We start from the raw sequence: 17,177 nt of genomic DNA on the forward strand, positions 1-17,177 counted from the left end.
CACATCTCTGATTCACTAATGATAATGCTCATTTATTAATTTTCATCTGAAGATAAAGCTTTGTAGTTACTCAGGTGCTCATATTTACTAAAGCAGTACCCCTGCCTAGTGTCAGACCAGTGACAGGATGGTGCTAGGTAAGCAGAGGTTAAGAACTGAAAGATGTGAAAGGTTAGGAAGGATTGCTCTTTAGGCCTGTCCAGATTCCAGTGAATAATTCCTGACCCACATCTCTTCGTAGAGGCCAGTGTATCCATCATATAGTTGTTTCTCTTTCTGTTAACACACCGTTATATAATGAGAGTTACTCAAACATTTTCTTTATCAAAATGAAGTCGTTCAGGTAGTAGCCCCCAGACAGGTCAACAAAGGCAGTCAATCAGTATTCTTTGAGATCATCATCTGTTCTGCATCCTCTGGGACAAGGGGCCAGGTTCCAACACTGGGAACGTGGCTGCCATCTTTAAGACCACTGCCCAGCAGGGAGAGGATGGGACCATAGCAAGTGAAAATGTCAAAGCTCTTCTGTTTATAAGCTCCATTTTCCTGGACTTGGCATGTTTTGGTTGCTGTAAACATTTGACTATTTTCCTGAGTTCTGACAAAGTTGATTCTGACAGTTTTTGCTCTTTTTGGCATTTCTGTGGTGGGACAGGCCCTCTGAGCTCCCTACTTTGCCATTTTTGATAAGGTTACTCTATCTATAAAAAGCTTGTGGCTAATATTATACTCAATAATGAGAAAGTTGATGTTGTCCAACTAAGATGAAGTACAAGGCAAGGATGTTCCCTCTCACCGTAACTTTTCAACATCGTACTGGAAGTTCTAGCTGACACAGTAAGGCAAGAAAAGGAAATAAAGGCATGTAGATTGGGAAGAAGAAAATAGTCTTTTTTCACACAAGTCATGATTGTCTATGTAGAAAATCTGAATCCTGGAACTGATATAGATTATAGTAAGGTTGCAGGATATAAAGGTAATATATAAAAATCAGTTGCTTTCCTATGTACTAGGCATAGACAAGTGGAATTTAAAATTAAAAACACAATACCATATTAGCACCTCCAAAAATGAAACACCTACATATAAATCTAAGAAGATATATACAAATGTATCTGAGGAAAACTACAAAACTGAATGAAATCAAAGAACTAAATCAATGAAACATTCCATGTTCATGCATAGGAAGACTCAATATTGTCAAGGTATCATTTCTTTCCAACTTGATCTGTAGATTCATGAAAATTCAACATAGCATTTCTTTCCAACTTGATCTATAGATTCAAGTCAGTTGTAATAAAAATGCCAGCAAGTTATTTTGTGGCTATCAACAAACTGATTTTGAAGTTTATATGGAGTGGCAAAAGCTGGACTAGCCAACACGTCTTTGAAGAACAAAGTTGAAGGACTGACACAACCTGACATCTTGTCTTATAAAACTGCAGTAATCAAGACAGTGTGGTATTGGTGAAAAAGCAGATCAATAGAATAGAATAGAGTCCAGAAATAGACTTACATAATATATAAGTAACTCACATTTGACAAAGGAGCAAAGAAAATACAGTGGAGCAAAGATGGTCTCTTCAATGGGTGCTTGAACAATTGGACATCCACATGCAAAAAAAATGAAAAAAAAATCTATTCACAGACTTTAAACTCTTTACCAAAAATTAACTTCAAATGGGTAGTAGGCATAAGTGGAAAAGGCAAAACTGTGAAACTCCTGGAAGATACAGGAGAGAACCTAGATGACCTTTGGTTATCAGAAACATGCTTCCTTGAATGACTATGGGCCATGACTTTCTAGTTGACAACCTCAAAGGCACAATTCAGTATCAAAAAATTGATAAGGCAGACTTTATGAAAATTAAAACCTTTTGCTCTGTGGAAGACAGCATCAGGAGAAAGAGAAGGCAAGCTACAGAATGGTAGAAAATAATTGCTAATGACTCACCTGATGGAGGACTGTTACTATTCATAACATGCAAAAAGCTCTTCAACCTCAACAATAAGAAAATAACTTGATTTTAAAAAATGCCAAAGATCTTAACAAACACCTTGGTAAAGAAGATACATGGATGGCAAAGAAGCATATGAAAAGGTGTTCCAAATCATGTGTCATCAGGAAAATACAAACTGAAACAACAAAGAGTTATCACTACACACCTATTAGAATGATCAAAATTCAGAACACTGAAAACACCAACTGCTGGTGAGGATTTGGAGCGACAGGAACTCTCATTCATTGCTGGTGGGAATGCAAAATGCTATAGCCACTTTGGAAGACAGTTTGGCGGTTTCTTATAAAACTAAACATAATGTTACCGTACTACCCAGCAGTTGCACTCTGGTTACTCAGATGAGTTGAAAACTTATCTCCACCCAAAAGCCTACACATGTATGTTTATAGCAGGTTTATGTTTAATTTCCAAATGGGTAGCAACCAAGATGTCCTTCAGTAGGTGAATGAATAAATAAACTAGTACATCCACACAATAGACTATTATTCATCACTAAGTAGAAATGAGCTACTAAGCTATCATAAGATATGGAGGAACTTTAAATGCATATTACTGAGTGAAAGAAGCCAATCTGAAAAGGTTAGATACTGTATGATTTTAACTACATGACATTCTGGAAAAAGCAAAACTACGGAGACAGTAAAAAAAAACCATTGGTGGCCAGGGGTTGGGAGTGTGAGGAGGGGTAAATAGGCAGAGCACAGAGGATGTTAGGGCAGTGAGAGTACTGTGTGTGACACCATCACGGTGGGCACATGTCATCGCACATCTGTCCCAACCCATGGAAAGCACACCGAGTGGACCCTCACATCAACTGTGGACTTGGGGTGATTGTGAAGTCTCGGGGTAGGTTTATGGATTGTAACAGATGTCCCACTCTGGTGGGAATGTTGATAACGGAGGAGGCTGAACATACTGGGGGGCAGGTGTTACATAGGAAATCCTGTGAAATTGCTGTGAAACCTAAAACTCTTCAAAAAAGTTATCTGAAAAAATTGATTTGAGGGTTTCTATATTCTCTTAAGACTTGAATATATTGCAATAAGAATCACTATAATTGTTCTCCCCTAAGCACTCAGATTAGCAAAAGGATGTGAAGATTCGCTATTTTTAAAGACACCCTTGACCCTGTTAAAAATATTTTCTCGGCAATCTTTTGAACTAAAAAGTTTGAAAGAACCTAGCGGTGTGTGACAGTGTCAGAGACAGGAAATGTTTTTATCACCAATAACAGTTCCGAGCTCAGCATGCCATTTGAAAGCCACTGAAAGATTTAAAAAGGGCCAAGGGGATTTTTTTGTTTAAATGAAAAACAAAGACTTAATTCTTCAGGAGAAATGGTATTACAGTAAGATGTGGGACATCTGGCCTTCACTCCTCTAGCGCACCTACCTGGTCACTTAACCTGGCCGTGGCTTCATTTATGAAATGGGGAATTTGGTGATTTCCCAAATGCGTTCTAGTTCTAAGACTTCAGTTTTATATTCCATATTGATTCTTACCAATACCACTTTTGTGTCTTGTTGAGAAGTGAAATTATACTGATAAAATATTCTCAGAGTCTTTATATATACTGCTTTTTAAACCTTGGAAGTAAGATTGATTCAATAAAATGATTCTTGTCACTAAAGGTTTTTATCTATATTCTTGTATGTCTTTATTAATGTTTTTTCATATTTTATATGCAATATATTGTCATATTGTTATAAATTTCATCTCTTGAAGGAAATTCCTAACTTCTTAATATATGTCACAGTGTAAACTCTCCTCTTGTTTCAGAATGCTATGATAATATCATAATTTTTTGACATATTTTGGGAAAATTTACAATGCAAGCTTAATTCTAGCTATCTCTCCCCAGTCCTTTGCTTCACTATTTAAATTAAGGTTGTTGGGAAGGAATAGTTCATTTTTCTCTCCCACGAAGAAGCCCTGATTTATCTGTTGAGTTTCTATTGGAGAAGTGCAGAGTGAAGTGTTTAGATTAAAGTAAGTCATATTAGGTGTCAAATGAGCGCCTAGTCAGCGAGTTACTTAATAGTTATTGGTGAGTGTATATCAGAAAATGAGAGAGACTTAATCTCACATTCATTAAATAAATAGAGTGGGGAGGGTGTAGCTCAAGTGGTAGAGCACATGCTTAGGATGCACAGGGTCCTGGGTCAATCCCTAGTACCTCCTCTAAAAGTAAATAAATAAATAGACCTAATTACCTCCCTCCCCCTGCCAGAAATAAATAAAAATAAATTTTAAAAAGATACAGAAATTTAAAAAATAATAATCAGAAACAACAACCTAACAAATTGAAGTATGTGATGTTCTGTGAAGGTGAATGGTAGACCACTTCTTGGAGGGAGCGGCTCACTGCAAAGAGTTCCTGGACCCAGTGCAGCTTGTGTGTAAGTGTGTAGGCTTCCTGGCACAGCAAGCAGTTCCCAGGGGCCAGCCGTGTGTCTGAGAATTCAGCTCAGTGTTGACATTCACCTACCCAGGGGTGGAATCCGATTGCACAGGTAGAGGCTCAGTGCCACAAGCCCACCCTCCACTGTAGACACCAGTCGCAAGCCCAGGTGGTCACCTCCGCTTCTGACCGAAGCAGACCACAAATTGGAGGTTCCGAGGACCTTCTCCAGCCCAGGACGCTAGTCACATGTCTAGGTTGTTACCTGTACCTCTGACCAACTGGCTGTGAATCAGAGGCTCCCATGACCCCTTCCTCAGGTTTGATTAATTTGCTCGAAGGGCTCGCAGAACTCAGGAGACCATTGACTCACTAGATTACTGATTCCTTATAGAAGGATCACAGCAACAGCCAGAGGAAGAGAGACACAGGGCGAGAGCCCGAACAAAGGAGCTTCCTTCCTTGTGATAAGGCACACACGGGCCTTGCACAGGGCAAGTAGAAGTATGGTTCACCATTGTGGAAGCTCTCGGAAAAGGGACAAAAGCAGTCCTTTTTGGATTTTTCTGGAGGCATCAGTACATGACTGAATCATTGGCCAATGGCAGTTGATGCAACCTCCAGCCCCTCTCCCCTCCCTGGAAATCAGGGACTGAAAGTTCCAACCCTCTGGTCACATGGTTGGTTCTCTTGCAACCAGCCCCCTACCTTGGGTGGAACCCTGAAGTCACCTTCTTTGAAGTATTCACAGGAACTGAGGACAAGAGACCAAATATCCCATCGCTCTTATCACTCAAGAAATTCTAAGGGTTTGGGGAGCTCTGAGCCAGGAACTGTGGATGAAGACCAAATATATATATTTTTTCTATAAATGGAATTATCACATTCAATAATTTTTTGTACTAAGCAAGGAGAAAATCTGTCTACAGTAGGTATACCTTGCTTATATGGGTACGGAATATGCCAAGACAGGTGGCCACTGGTGAGATTTTCAATGATTAAGTCTGAATTTGTTTGAAGAAAGATTTTTGAAATGAATTTATTTCTGAGTAATCTCTGTTTTCTCAGAACCTCATGCACCTTGGTTCTCTCAACAGCCCTGCTTTGGAGAACAATCTTGGACTTCTCAGGAAATCTTTGCTAGAAAATCCACTATTTAATAATCTTGGCTGTAAATACTTGTTCTGAAGAGTAGGGGCTTGAGTTGAGGATTTTTGTTCAAGGGTTTTTGTGGGAGAAAATTTCAGACCAAAGGTTTGACGTCTAAGAGATTTTAAAATTTCTTTTGCAGAATCACAAAGAACAGCCCCTTCTGTTTGAATGCTCTGAATGTCCGGGAGAGAGGGAGGGCTAGCCTGTGGTTGGGGCCGAGGGGGTGCAGGGCAAGGGCCAGGGCACGGGAGTGGGTTTGTGTCTGTATGTGCATATGCGCCTTCATCAGTGTCATCTTATAGTTGCTATTTTTTGAGCCAAGTTTTATGTCTTTTACATATGTTAATTTTAATTTTCATCAGAGCCATGAGACAGATATATAATTATCATTTTATTGATCAGAAAGCAGGCCAGAAAGGCTACCTAACTTGCCAAGTCATTCTGCCTGTTGGTGACAGAACCAAGATTTTGAAATAAGTTTTGCCTGTCAAAAAGGCACATATAAACCTTTGAAAATATTTATGTATATATGTGTGTATATTTAAATGTATATAGATATAAAATTAGTATGCTAGATATAAAATTAGTATACTCTACTAGCATAATCATTTAAATTTTTTGGAATAAGGAAATCACGTCATGGCATATTTTTGTAAAAAAATAGTATCATGTTTTAACTGATGTGTTTGACTTGTTGGCAGTAAGCTGTATATTTAAGATTATATTTCCTGTAATAATGGACTTGCACTGATTTGTAAATAATAGCATTCATTTTCAAGGCAGCCTGCAAATTTAGAATATCTCCCATAGCTTAGGTTAAGTTGAAGACAAACTGGCCCAACTGGAAGAGACTTTGGTCTGAGTATTGCTGTGGAGCAGTTCACCTGAGACACGAGAACTACTTAATAGAGATATAATTTACTCAAGACGAAGAACAGAAGCCTCATTATTTTATTATATCTGTCATATGGCCCAGATGTTTATGGTGTTTCTTCCAGGGTTTCTACCCAAGACCTCCTGACATCAGAGGCGTAAGCGCGCCTCCTTGGGCTTTGTGTCTGTAGTTCGGGTAGTTCTTTACTTCCCCGACGCCCAACCCCAAGTAGATGTTGGGACTCTGAATTCCCCATCTTGGCCCAGAACACCTTCTTGTGCCCCCCTGGAGGTTGTTTTGAGAATCACACACTATTCTAGTCTCTAAATGTGGAATGGAACCAATCTGCCTGTTAACAATTGGGTTGGATTCTTTAGTCTTCAGGCTGCTCTTTATTACTAGTTAAGAGAAGTGAAGTATTACCAGTTTGTAAGGTATTTTAACTGCCATTCATTCATCAAATACTGAGCACCTCTTACCCCCGACATACCGTTCAGGTGTTGTGTAGAAGTGGGTCAGACCCACAAAATGTCTGTTGTTGTGAAGCGTATGTTGCATTCGGGGCTGACAGAGAACAGATAATCATATAAATAATTCAGTTTCCAGTGGTGTAAGGGCTGAAAAGAACATAAAACCAGCTAAAGAATCGAGCATGACTGGAGTCTGGTGGGACCTGCTTCCGTGGGCAGTCAGGGCAGACTGCTCTGCGGAGGCTGCGTTTGAGCTGAAACCTGAGAAGTGGAGAGGAAGGAGCCTTGTTCCACCTAGAGGGGGCGGGCGGCAGAAGAGAGGGCAGAAGCCCCCGGGCCGGTGGGTGGGAGCCACCTCGGTGTGCCTGGGCGCTTACAGAGCAGGAAGAGGGCTGGGAAGGGCGGCCAGCTTAACAGAGCTTATGTGAGCTCGCTGCAGTGAGGAAATATGTAATAAAAATACTTTTCTACGCACTTTTTAGCCTCTTCAGATTTGAAAGGAAATGTTTGACGGATGTAGTGACCATAAATAAGGGTTATAATTTAAAAACAGTCTGGATAATAAGAATTTGTACATGAATATATTATTGCTTCTTTGGTACAGGGATCCTAGTTAATAATTTTTTTCCTCCCAATAGTTGTGCATACAGTAAGTAAGTACTGAGCCTTTAATTATGATATTTAGAACTAAAAATACAAATTTTCCTTTATAAACCATAGTTTTTAGGTTCCTAGGAAACACACGATTGCCTATGGTTGTCTAGCATGGTGGCTGAGAACTGAACTCTGGGGTCAGGCTAAACCACCTGGTAGCCATGAGACTTACCTCTCTCTGCCTCAGTTTTCCTGTCTCTAGGATGGAAATGAATGGAAGTTATGTTTGTAATGACTGCATAGAGTGCAGAGCACCGTGCCTGTCACATTGGAACAGCTGGGTGAAGTTTGCACTTAGAATCTCAGTACGCGCTGTAGTTGACTCTAAAATAATTAACGCGTCGGCTGTGAGTTGTCTTGCTTACCCTCTCTTACTCTTAGATTTGTGTCCTGCTCCTTATCTTTCTTTTAATTTGTTTCTTCCTGTCCCTCGTCCTCCCTGTTTGTGAAAACCTCATCAGGGATTAGACAAGCTCTGTTCAGTGTTGTTCGACTAGGGATCCCAGTAGTTCACATTTACACTGTAACTCGGTACAGCGTGTTTTTTCTGTGCAGCAGCACGTTCTGAGTTAGAGCTGGGGCGCTGGGGGGACATCGCCTCTCTTTGCCTCTGCTATGGTGGCTGGGCATTCCAGCCTCATCTGGGGGTGAGCGCCCACTCTGGGCCTGGTGACAGGATCTTTGCCTTTTGGGTTGATGCCCAAGGGAATGTGGGGGTTTCCCTGAGGACTAGCAGATTCTGCCAGTGGTCACAGCAGGCGTCTGCTGCTCAGGGGATCGAAGTGGATGTCCGTACTCGGTTTCCCTTGTTCACGCTGGACGCAGATGCTTTTTTGTGCCTTGTTTCCTAGTATACTTGGGAATTAGAGGCACATTGCTTATGTTTATCTACAGTGCCGTCGGAAATTAGCGTCTAGATCTCATTACTGAATACACAGATATTTTATGAATAAACTGTCTTTGTATTTTGTTTTGGAGTATTTAATTTCCATGTACCATGCTTCTACAGTAAGTTTTGAAATTACTCTGACTGGAATATTTTATACAGTTGTCCTTTTAAAGTCCAAGTTATGTGAGGAGAAACACTGTATTTTGATGAATTAAAAGTAAAGTCCTGAATTTCTGAAATGTACCTTAACATGCATTTTATTTTATTTTTTAAAATCTTTTTTTATTCTTTTTTGGGGTGAGCAGGGGGAGGTAATTAGGTTTTTTTTGTTTGCTTAATGGAGTTATTGGGGATTGAACCCAGAACCTCGTGCATGCACTCTGCCACTAAGCTATACACTCCTCTAATAGGCATTTTAAATTTAGTTTTTTTCCCCGATGTGTAGTTTACAGATGTTGCCAGATGGAGATAGCATGATACCATAATCACACCATGAAAGAAAACAGACATCTTTCAGAGAACTGTCAGCTAATACAAGGTTTAAATGTTAAAAAAAAAAAAAAGACAAGTAAATCAATCTTCGGTGAGAATATGCTTTAATTTACCTTTTCTGGTTTGGTGACCACATTGCATGGAAAATGGTTTCCTTGGTTGAAAAAGTTAATCCAAAAATCTCAGCTCAGCAAAGCAACTATATGAACTTTAGGACATTATTGAAGCAAAAGGATTAGGTTCCAGTTTAGTTGGTGGGACCATTGAACTCCCTGAGAATCTGATGAAAGCACGTTGACCCTTCCCCAGGAACATGGACATTTGTTCAAGAATGCAGAATTCCACAGACACCTCTGGGGGCTCTGGGACACTGGAGTCTCCACAGGGCTGATGGACCCCGGGTTGAGAAACTGCTCCAGGTTTTGGGAGAATTCTGGGAGCGTTTCTCAATCTAGACCACTTCCCTGTGACTCTGTTTTTTGGGGGGATTTTTTTTTGTTTTCTTTAATATAAAATTACAAATAATACTTTGTTTACCTGAAGTGGAAAATATTCTCAGGAAAGCTTAATTAACTTAAATTATCATTTGAATTAGGCTATTTCATATTTCTGTCTTAGACAAATAATCTTGAGCTCATTACCAGAGCATTAAAGAAATTAGTTTAGCAACAGATAGGTCCGGGTTAGACTTCCCATGGCATTTATGTACACTGCTGTGTGAAGGAAGCACCTCCACTGCGGAGGCTGTTTGTTAGAGAGGGAAGTTCAATAAACCCCTGGGCCGACCAGCCCACGTGAAGGTTGCTTCCACCTTGGAGGCCTTTCCGTAGAGAACGTCTTCTCTATCTGTTCCCCAGGGCTGCTGTAAGAAGTACCACAAACTGTGTGGCTTAAACAGCGGACGTTTATTCTCTCAGAGTCCTGACTGTTGGAAGTCTGAGACAGAGTGGGTTCCTTCTGAGGCTGTGAGGGGGCTCCGTTCCAGGCCTTTCTCCTCGCGTCTGATGGTTTTACTGACAATCTTCGGCCTCCCTTGGCTTGTGGCACCATCACTCTGACCTCTGCTTCCCTTTCCACGTGCTGTTCCCCGCTGCGTGTGCCCGTTTCTTCATATGGCATCACGTTTGTAAGGATGCCGCTCACACTGCATTAGGACGCACTCAGCCCCAGCGGGACCTCATCTCAACCAGTTACATCTCCCTTGACCCTACTTCCAAATAAGGTCACATCCTGAGGTCCTACTGGGGATTAGGACTTGAATAGATGAATTTGGGGGGATACAGTTCAACCTGTAACATCCCCTAAGTGATTTTTAATTGCCGTCATCTCATAGGCCTTCTGTTTGAGATGGTTACTGGAAGTGAAGTCCTCGTGTCAGGGCGTTTCAGCCAGCAGTGTACAACATCTGCAGCTCCGTCCCTGTTAGCACGTCCGTGAGTGTAACCAGGTGTTTTTAAAAAAACCTCAGTCTTCTCCATTCTCTTAATTTTTTCCCTCCCTCCCCTCCTTTCGTTTGTTTACGTTCTTCTTAAACTTGCACACGTGGGAAAGCTTACAGTGTTAGTGCTTTCAGGAAACACTTGCTGAGACCAGGACTTCTCAGCCTCAGCGCTGTGGACGCTGTGTGGGCGGCTCTCTGTGGCGGGGCTGGCCTGGGCATCGCAGGGTGTTTAGCAGTTTCCCTGGCTCATACCACTCGGGGCAGCACCCCTCCCCACCACCCTGCCCACTGTGACAACAGAAAATGTCCTCCTGGGGACAAGAGTGCCTCCTGCGGAGAGGCGCTGATTTAAACTTCACTGTGTGCCCAGCCAGGTACTGGGAAATCCAAGGGTTTGACTGTGGCAGACTCCTGTCCTCAAGTGACTCAGGTCACTGATGCTGGTTACACAACGTAGGCCATGCAGCGCAGCAGGGAACTGTGTGTCTAGGAAACTCAGGTTGCAGCAAGGGTGAGAAGGGAGGGGAACAACCAGGGAATCTAGACACTAAATTAAAAGTTCGGCAGCTTTTTTACATGTATCTTGAAGAAATGTTAACTGTCTTTTTAATGGTTAAGAATTTTCTTTGATGTTCACTAAGTATTTTTCATCTTTGTCTTAAATTGTGGTTAAAAAATATTTATCTGAAAATTATGGGGAAGAGCAGCTAATGCCAGTGTCTATGTTTTAATGTAAAGTAGTTGGAGAATTGAGATCTTTCATTGATTTAAGAAGGTAAATTCACTCCTTTTCTTCACGAATATAAGTTTAATAGCAGACTGTATTCTATTTCTTCATGATTCTGCACCCTGCGTTTGATGGTGAGTGTACATTTGGTTTTACCTTTTGAAATATTTTTAGCCTTATAATTGTTTTTATTGTTAAGATAATACACAGCTATGGTGTGTTTAGTAAAATGACAATTGCCATGCTAACTTAGTCCTTCTGTTGCCGACAAAGAGCTTTGAGAGAGAAAATACAGTTGGTTTTCCTGGCAGCCTCAAAGAAAGATCATGTCAGTGTGTGTGTGTGTGTGTGTGTGTGTGTGTGTGTGTGTGTGTGTGTGTGTGTTTAGTGCAATTACATTAGGAAATAGATTTTCATTTTGGAAATCTTTTTATCTGATATTATTTAATTGCCTTGTAATATTAAAATCATTTAGATTTCTAATGAAATTTTGAAATAATACAAGGTGGCACTAAAAAGTAACAAATGACTTCATACATGATTTGTAAAAATTAATTTTAATTCGTTATAAAACTTTGTATTTTAGGGGAGGGATTTACTGGATTTAAATACAGAATTGAAGTTAACATGATTAATCTTTTATTGAGTTCATGTTGGTGATTATTGACCTAATTTCACTTACCAGTTGTCAGCAAATGTTTAAAAATACTTAAGACCTTACTGTTCATAAGTAATAAAAGCGCTTTCAGCACTGTGAGTCAGAGGCTTTTTGACCTCAATTGCCCTGAGTGGTCCTATTGGTTTTTGTTTTGATTTTTTATTGGCTTTGCAGATGTGGTGTTAGAGCTCATGAGGTGCCAGTTCTGGTTTTGCAAATGGAACGTATTGAAACACATAAGCATCCTACAGATCAGAGGAACGTCATGTCATATGTGATGCAGAGGGGCTCAAAATTTTGTTATTTGGTTGAAGTCTTGTTGAGCAACAAAGGCAAGATTTGGAGACACAGGATAAAGAAACAATCTTTTCAAAAATTGTGGTCTCAGGTGAGCTCCTTTGGTGTATGATGCCTCTTAGGTTTTTTTTTTTTTTTAAACAATCCTTCTGGAAGACAAAAACTGAGAGCTTTGATTTTGTATAGAGTTTTTTTTTTTTCTTTCTTTCTTTCAACTTCCTGAAAGAGAGATTGCTCACAATTTCTCCCTCCATGGGGGATGTGAACCTTCTTCTCTCTCGCCCTATTTTAAGAGCTATTATAAAGACCATATTGTGCAGCAATGTAAGGTGAATCTTTAGGGTTTTTTTTCCCCTCCAAATGTATTTCTGATTTGTCAAAGAGCAACCTGTCAACTTTTTTAGATTTCATTTTTACCCCCAGAAATATTAGTTGTTTGGAGGTCAAATTTATTTCTTAAATGAAGCATTAAAAATTCACTGACTTAAAAAATGCTTCTTTAATCTCTTTGGCAGAATTTGGTGAATAATGGTTATAATTTGGCAACTATTAAAAAATAATGCTAAAATTCTGTGACTCCATAGTTCTTTAAATTATGCAAAAATATGATGTAGTTTTCTTGAATAAAACATGTAAGTTAAATGAATTTTTACAAATTGCAGCAATTGCAGTTTTTTTAAAATGTTCTTTTGGGGGAGGTAACTAGGTTTACTTATTTATTTTTTGGAGGAGGTGTTTGGGTTTGAACCTGGGACCTTGTGCATACTAAGCATGCACTCTACCACTTGAGCTATACCTTCCCCCTCAGTTATTTCGGTTTACAGTTAAAGGTATGTGTCATAATTCTTCTCAGAGATTGACTTCTAAAACACCTGAAACACGTTAATTTGTCATGCCTGAAAAAATGTAGTCTACTGTTTTATGGCAACAAATACTGTTTTGTTGTCATTTCCTTTTTCAGATGTTTTCTTTCTGTCCAAATTCCAAAGTCTTCTGTGATTGTAACCAAGTCTTATTTTTCGAACTGTATACTTATTTATATAAAAACCAACTTGCTGGTTTTTTTTAAATTAGGAGTTGTCAAAAGATTTACACATTCATTCTTTCAACAGATAATCTGTTGGGTATTTACTATATGCCAGGCTCTGTTCTAGGCTAGGAATAAAGTAGTAAAGAAAAGAAAATGGGTATATTAATTATGAATAGGCTTGTTTCCAAAGGGGAGAAATAAGCAGAGACGAGACTTCTTGTGTGTTTGTTTTGAGTGGCATAATTGGCAGTTTCAGAAGAGGTGCCAGGGAGACCTCGTTGAGAAGATGACCACTTGAGTGGGTTAAAACCTGAAGGAGGTGAAGCAGTGGGACACTGGGGCAACTGGGCTAAGAGCTTCCCAGGCAAGTACATGAACATGCAAATGCCCGGAGGCAGCATTCTTGGTGTGTCTAAGTGGCTGGAGTGAGGTAAACAGGAGGGAAAGTAAGGAAGTGGGGGTCAAAGCTGTCATTTGGCGGAGGAGCTATTACTCTGAGGATATTTAGAAGCCATTTGAGCTGAGGGGTGACATGATCTGACTTGTATTTTCATAGCATCTCTCCTTTGCTGTATAAAGAATAGGATAAAGGAGGGCTGGATTAGTGGCAGGGAAACCACTTAGGATTTAGGAAAGTACTGAAATGTGCAGGTGAGTGAGGATGTGGCTAGAACCTGTCAGCAGGAGTAAAGGTACTGAGCGTTTGGATTCTAGATTTAGAACCAGCTGGACTTGGTGAGAGGGGGAGATAAGGACGATTACAGGGGCTTTGGCCTGAGCAGCCAAGAGAATGGAGTTTTCATTTACAGAGATGATGGGGACTGTTAAGGAGAAGGGTTTGGTGAAGTCTTATTTTGGAAATATGTGGATTAAGCAATTTTAGGTAGAATGTCATAACAGGAGTATATTATTAGTTGGTAAGATATACTACTATGACTTTATAGTGTGTCGAACTCAGGGATAAGTCTTTCTCTTTCTCATTTTCAAAATTGTTCTGGTATTCTAAGTCTTTCAGATTCATATAAATTTTCAGGTTAGTTTAGCAACTTCTTATAAAAGGCTGTAGATGAGTTTGGAGAGGATAGAAACCTTCATGATACTGAGTTTTCTAATCCATGTACATGGTATATCTCTCCATTTAAACATTCTTTAATCTGTATTTGCTATGTTTTTAGTTTTCAGTGTATGCTTATTAAACTTGTTTTGTTAAAGTTGTTTCTACATGTTTTATTCTTTTTGATGCTATTGTTTTAGTTCATTTTTGATGATTTCTTACTAGTGTTTAGAAAAATAATTTTTGTATATTTTATCCTGTGATATTGCTAAATATGCTTATTTGTTCTAGTAGTTTCTTGTAGATTCTTAAGGATTTTATACCTACAAGGTTACGTATGTTTGTAAACAAAGACAGTTTTACTTCTTCCTTTCTAATCTTTATGCTTTAACTTTTTCTTCCTTGCATTTTTTTCTTGCATTATTATATTGACTAGAACCTTTAGTACAATCCTGAATACAAGTGGTGAGAGCAGACAACTTTGCCTTGTTCCCTGTCTTAGGGAAGCATTCAGGTTTTCACCATGAGCTATGATTTTTGCTACAGATTTTTTACAGATGACTTTTATCTGGTTGAGGAAGTCTCCTTCTATTTCTGCTTTGTTGAGAGTTTGTATCGTGAGCTGGATGTTGGATTTTGTCATGTAACTTTTGAACTAGATGAGCACATGGTTCTTGTACTTTATTAACTTGGTGTGTTATGTTAACTTACTTTTCGATGTCACACAAACCGTACATTCCTAGGATGAGACCCTCTTGATTGTGGTGCATGTTCCTTTTAAAAAGTTGTTGGATTTAATTTGCTGATGTTTTACTAAGGATTTTTGCTCTACATTCATGAGTCATATTGATGTTTGGTATCAGGGTAAAATGCCTCATAGTATGAGTTGGGAAATCTTCTAATTAAGGTTAAATGAGGTTATGAGAGTGGCCCCCTAATCCTGTGGGATCGGTGTCCTTGCAAGAGGAGGTACCGGAGAACTAGTGTTCTCTCTCCCACGTGTGAGGACAGCCAGCAGAGGCCTCTCCAGGAACCAAACCCTGACAGAGCTCAATCCTGTACTTCCCAGTCTCCAGAACTGTGAGAAAATAAATTTCTGTTACTTAAGCTGTCCAGTGTATGGCGTTTTGTTATGACAGCCCAAGCTAATACATTGCTTTTGAATGTGTTTTCCTAATTATGCTGTCATGTAACCAAATGCCTAGTAGGGCCTTCTGCATCTGCTTTTCAGGGAATCCTGGATTGGATGCTTGTTACCATCTGCGGGGAGTGTTACAGGAGGTAGTTTAATGAATGCTTGTTTTCACAAACTATAACCTCTCAGGAATTTTCCACTCCCAGTCGGTGTGGTGTGCTCCCTCGGAATCATGCAGATATTCCTTCAGAACTGTCAGTGCCTTTTGGTGCTAATATGAGTTGGAGAAAGTAGAGATTTACTTTTCTGAGATTCTATTTCCATTAAACAAACAAACAACAGTTACAACTGTAACAACAGTTGGCAGTTACGCTTTCTGTTAAACTGGTTACAGGTCATGTACACTGGGGACTGTACTATACTCCTCTTTAGTTCAGTGGATTAATATGAAAAAATAATATAACTTTCGAATGTGTATTTGCTATTTTTGCATAACAAATAGCCACTAATTCAGTGATTTAAAGCACTGTCCATTTATTAACTACAGTTCTGTGGACCAATAGTCTGGCACTGAGCGACTTTCTTTCTTTCTTTCTTCCTTCCTTTCTTCCTTCCTTTCTTCCTTCCTTCCTTCCTTTCTTCCTTCCTTTCTTCCTTCCTTCCTTCCTTCCTTCCTTCCTTCCTTCCTTCCTTCTTTTCTTTCTTTCTTTCTTTCTTTCTTTCTTTCTTTCTTTCTTTCTTTCTTTCTTTCTTTCTTTCTTTCTTTCTTTCTTTCTTTCTATTTTTTGCTCAGGGTATCACAAGGCTAAAATTAAGGTGTTCACCATACTGAGTTCTCATCTAGAGGCTCTGGGGAAAGTTCAGCTGACAAATTCAGCCACATCATTGGCAGGATTCAGTTCCTTGTGGTTGTAGGACTAAGACCCCTCATTTCCTTGCTGTCAGCTTGGAGTCCCCAAAAGAGTTTGACTGCTTTCCTTGGCACGGCTCTCCATCATCAAACCAGCAGTGGAGCTTTGAATCTTTCTTGTACTTGAATCTTGGACTTCCTCTTATGCCACCAGCAGAGAAAATTATTTGCTCTTCAAGGGTTCATGTGATTAGGTCAGATCCCACTGGGTAAGCTTCCTATTTTAAGGCCAATCTATGATATAACATAATCTAATCATGAGAGTAAAAATCCGTTACACTCACAGTCCTGCACATTATGCAGGGTGTGTACACCAGGGGAGGACGCTGGGGGCATCTTAGAATTAGGCCTGTCACAAAAGGCTTTTCTATAAAAGTGAGTACTTCTGTGGTTTTGAATCTTGATGATTTGAATAAATAGTGATTGATCAAAGTATTACTGTACCATCCAATTGACAAAAACATACACACGTGTTGTGCATTTTTCTAGAATGACCTAATCTTACTAGTGAGACAGTGTATAATACAGTTTCCTTCCATAATAGTAATAGTGCAGGGCAGAGATGGGAATTAGCATTTTCTTTTGCCATCTATGATGCAATGCAGTATTTCTGGGAAATCTAGTCCATTTGTAAATCTGTTATCAATATGGATGCCTTCCAGTTGTACAGCTCTTAGCTTCTACTTCCTTCCGTGTAGACAATCCTATAGGCAGCTGCAATACAGCAGATTCCAAGCCAAAACTATTTTCTTTTCCGTGTATCTTTCACTACCTCCTGTATTTCGTAGGACTGTCAGTTACCTAAGCTAGAAATGGCAGAGTCATCTTTGACATATCCTGCTGTTTGATGTCTTTTTAAATTTGTCACTAGTTCCTGTTGGCTAGCCTCACCTAGCATTAAGGAGAATTTTAAAACTCCAAGAGGTTAAGGATATTGTTTGTTTATTGTATATCAACCACATAGATAAGCTT

At 39.6% G+C, this 17,177-nt stretch overlaps 1 protein-coding gene across 7 annotated transcripts in view; it reads left to right on the forward strand.

Annotated features, from left to right (window-relative positions):
• Nucleotides 1-17,177, forward strand: part of PDE10A (phosphodiesterase 10A) — a 531,531-nt gene that overhangs the window by 355,312 nt on the left and 159,042 nt on the right. Inside the window, exon 1 of one of the 7 annotated variants that reach the window (XM_064486484.1) lies at nucleotides 12,107-12,167. The exons of the other annotated variants lie outside the window; for them this stretch is intronic. The gene's annotated coding sequence lies outside the window, so the exon portion shown is untranslated. Of the gene's footprint in view, nucleotides 1-12,106; nucleotides 12,168-17,177 lie in introns of those variants that run through there. 7 annotated transcript variants of the gene reach the window in all.

This window comes from Camelus dromedarius, chromosome 6, assembly GCF_036321535.1.
Source record: "Camelus dromedarius isolate mCamDro1 chromosome 6, mCamDro1.pat, whole genome shotgun sequence".
Taxonomy (NCBI): domain Eukaryota; kingdom Metazoa; phylum Chordata; class Mammalia; order Artiodactyla; family Camelidae; genus Camelus; species Camelus dromedarius.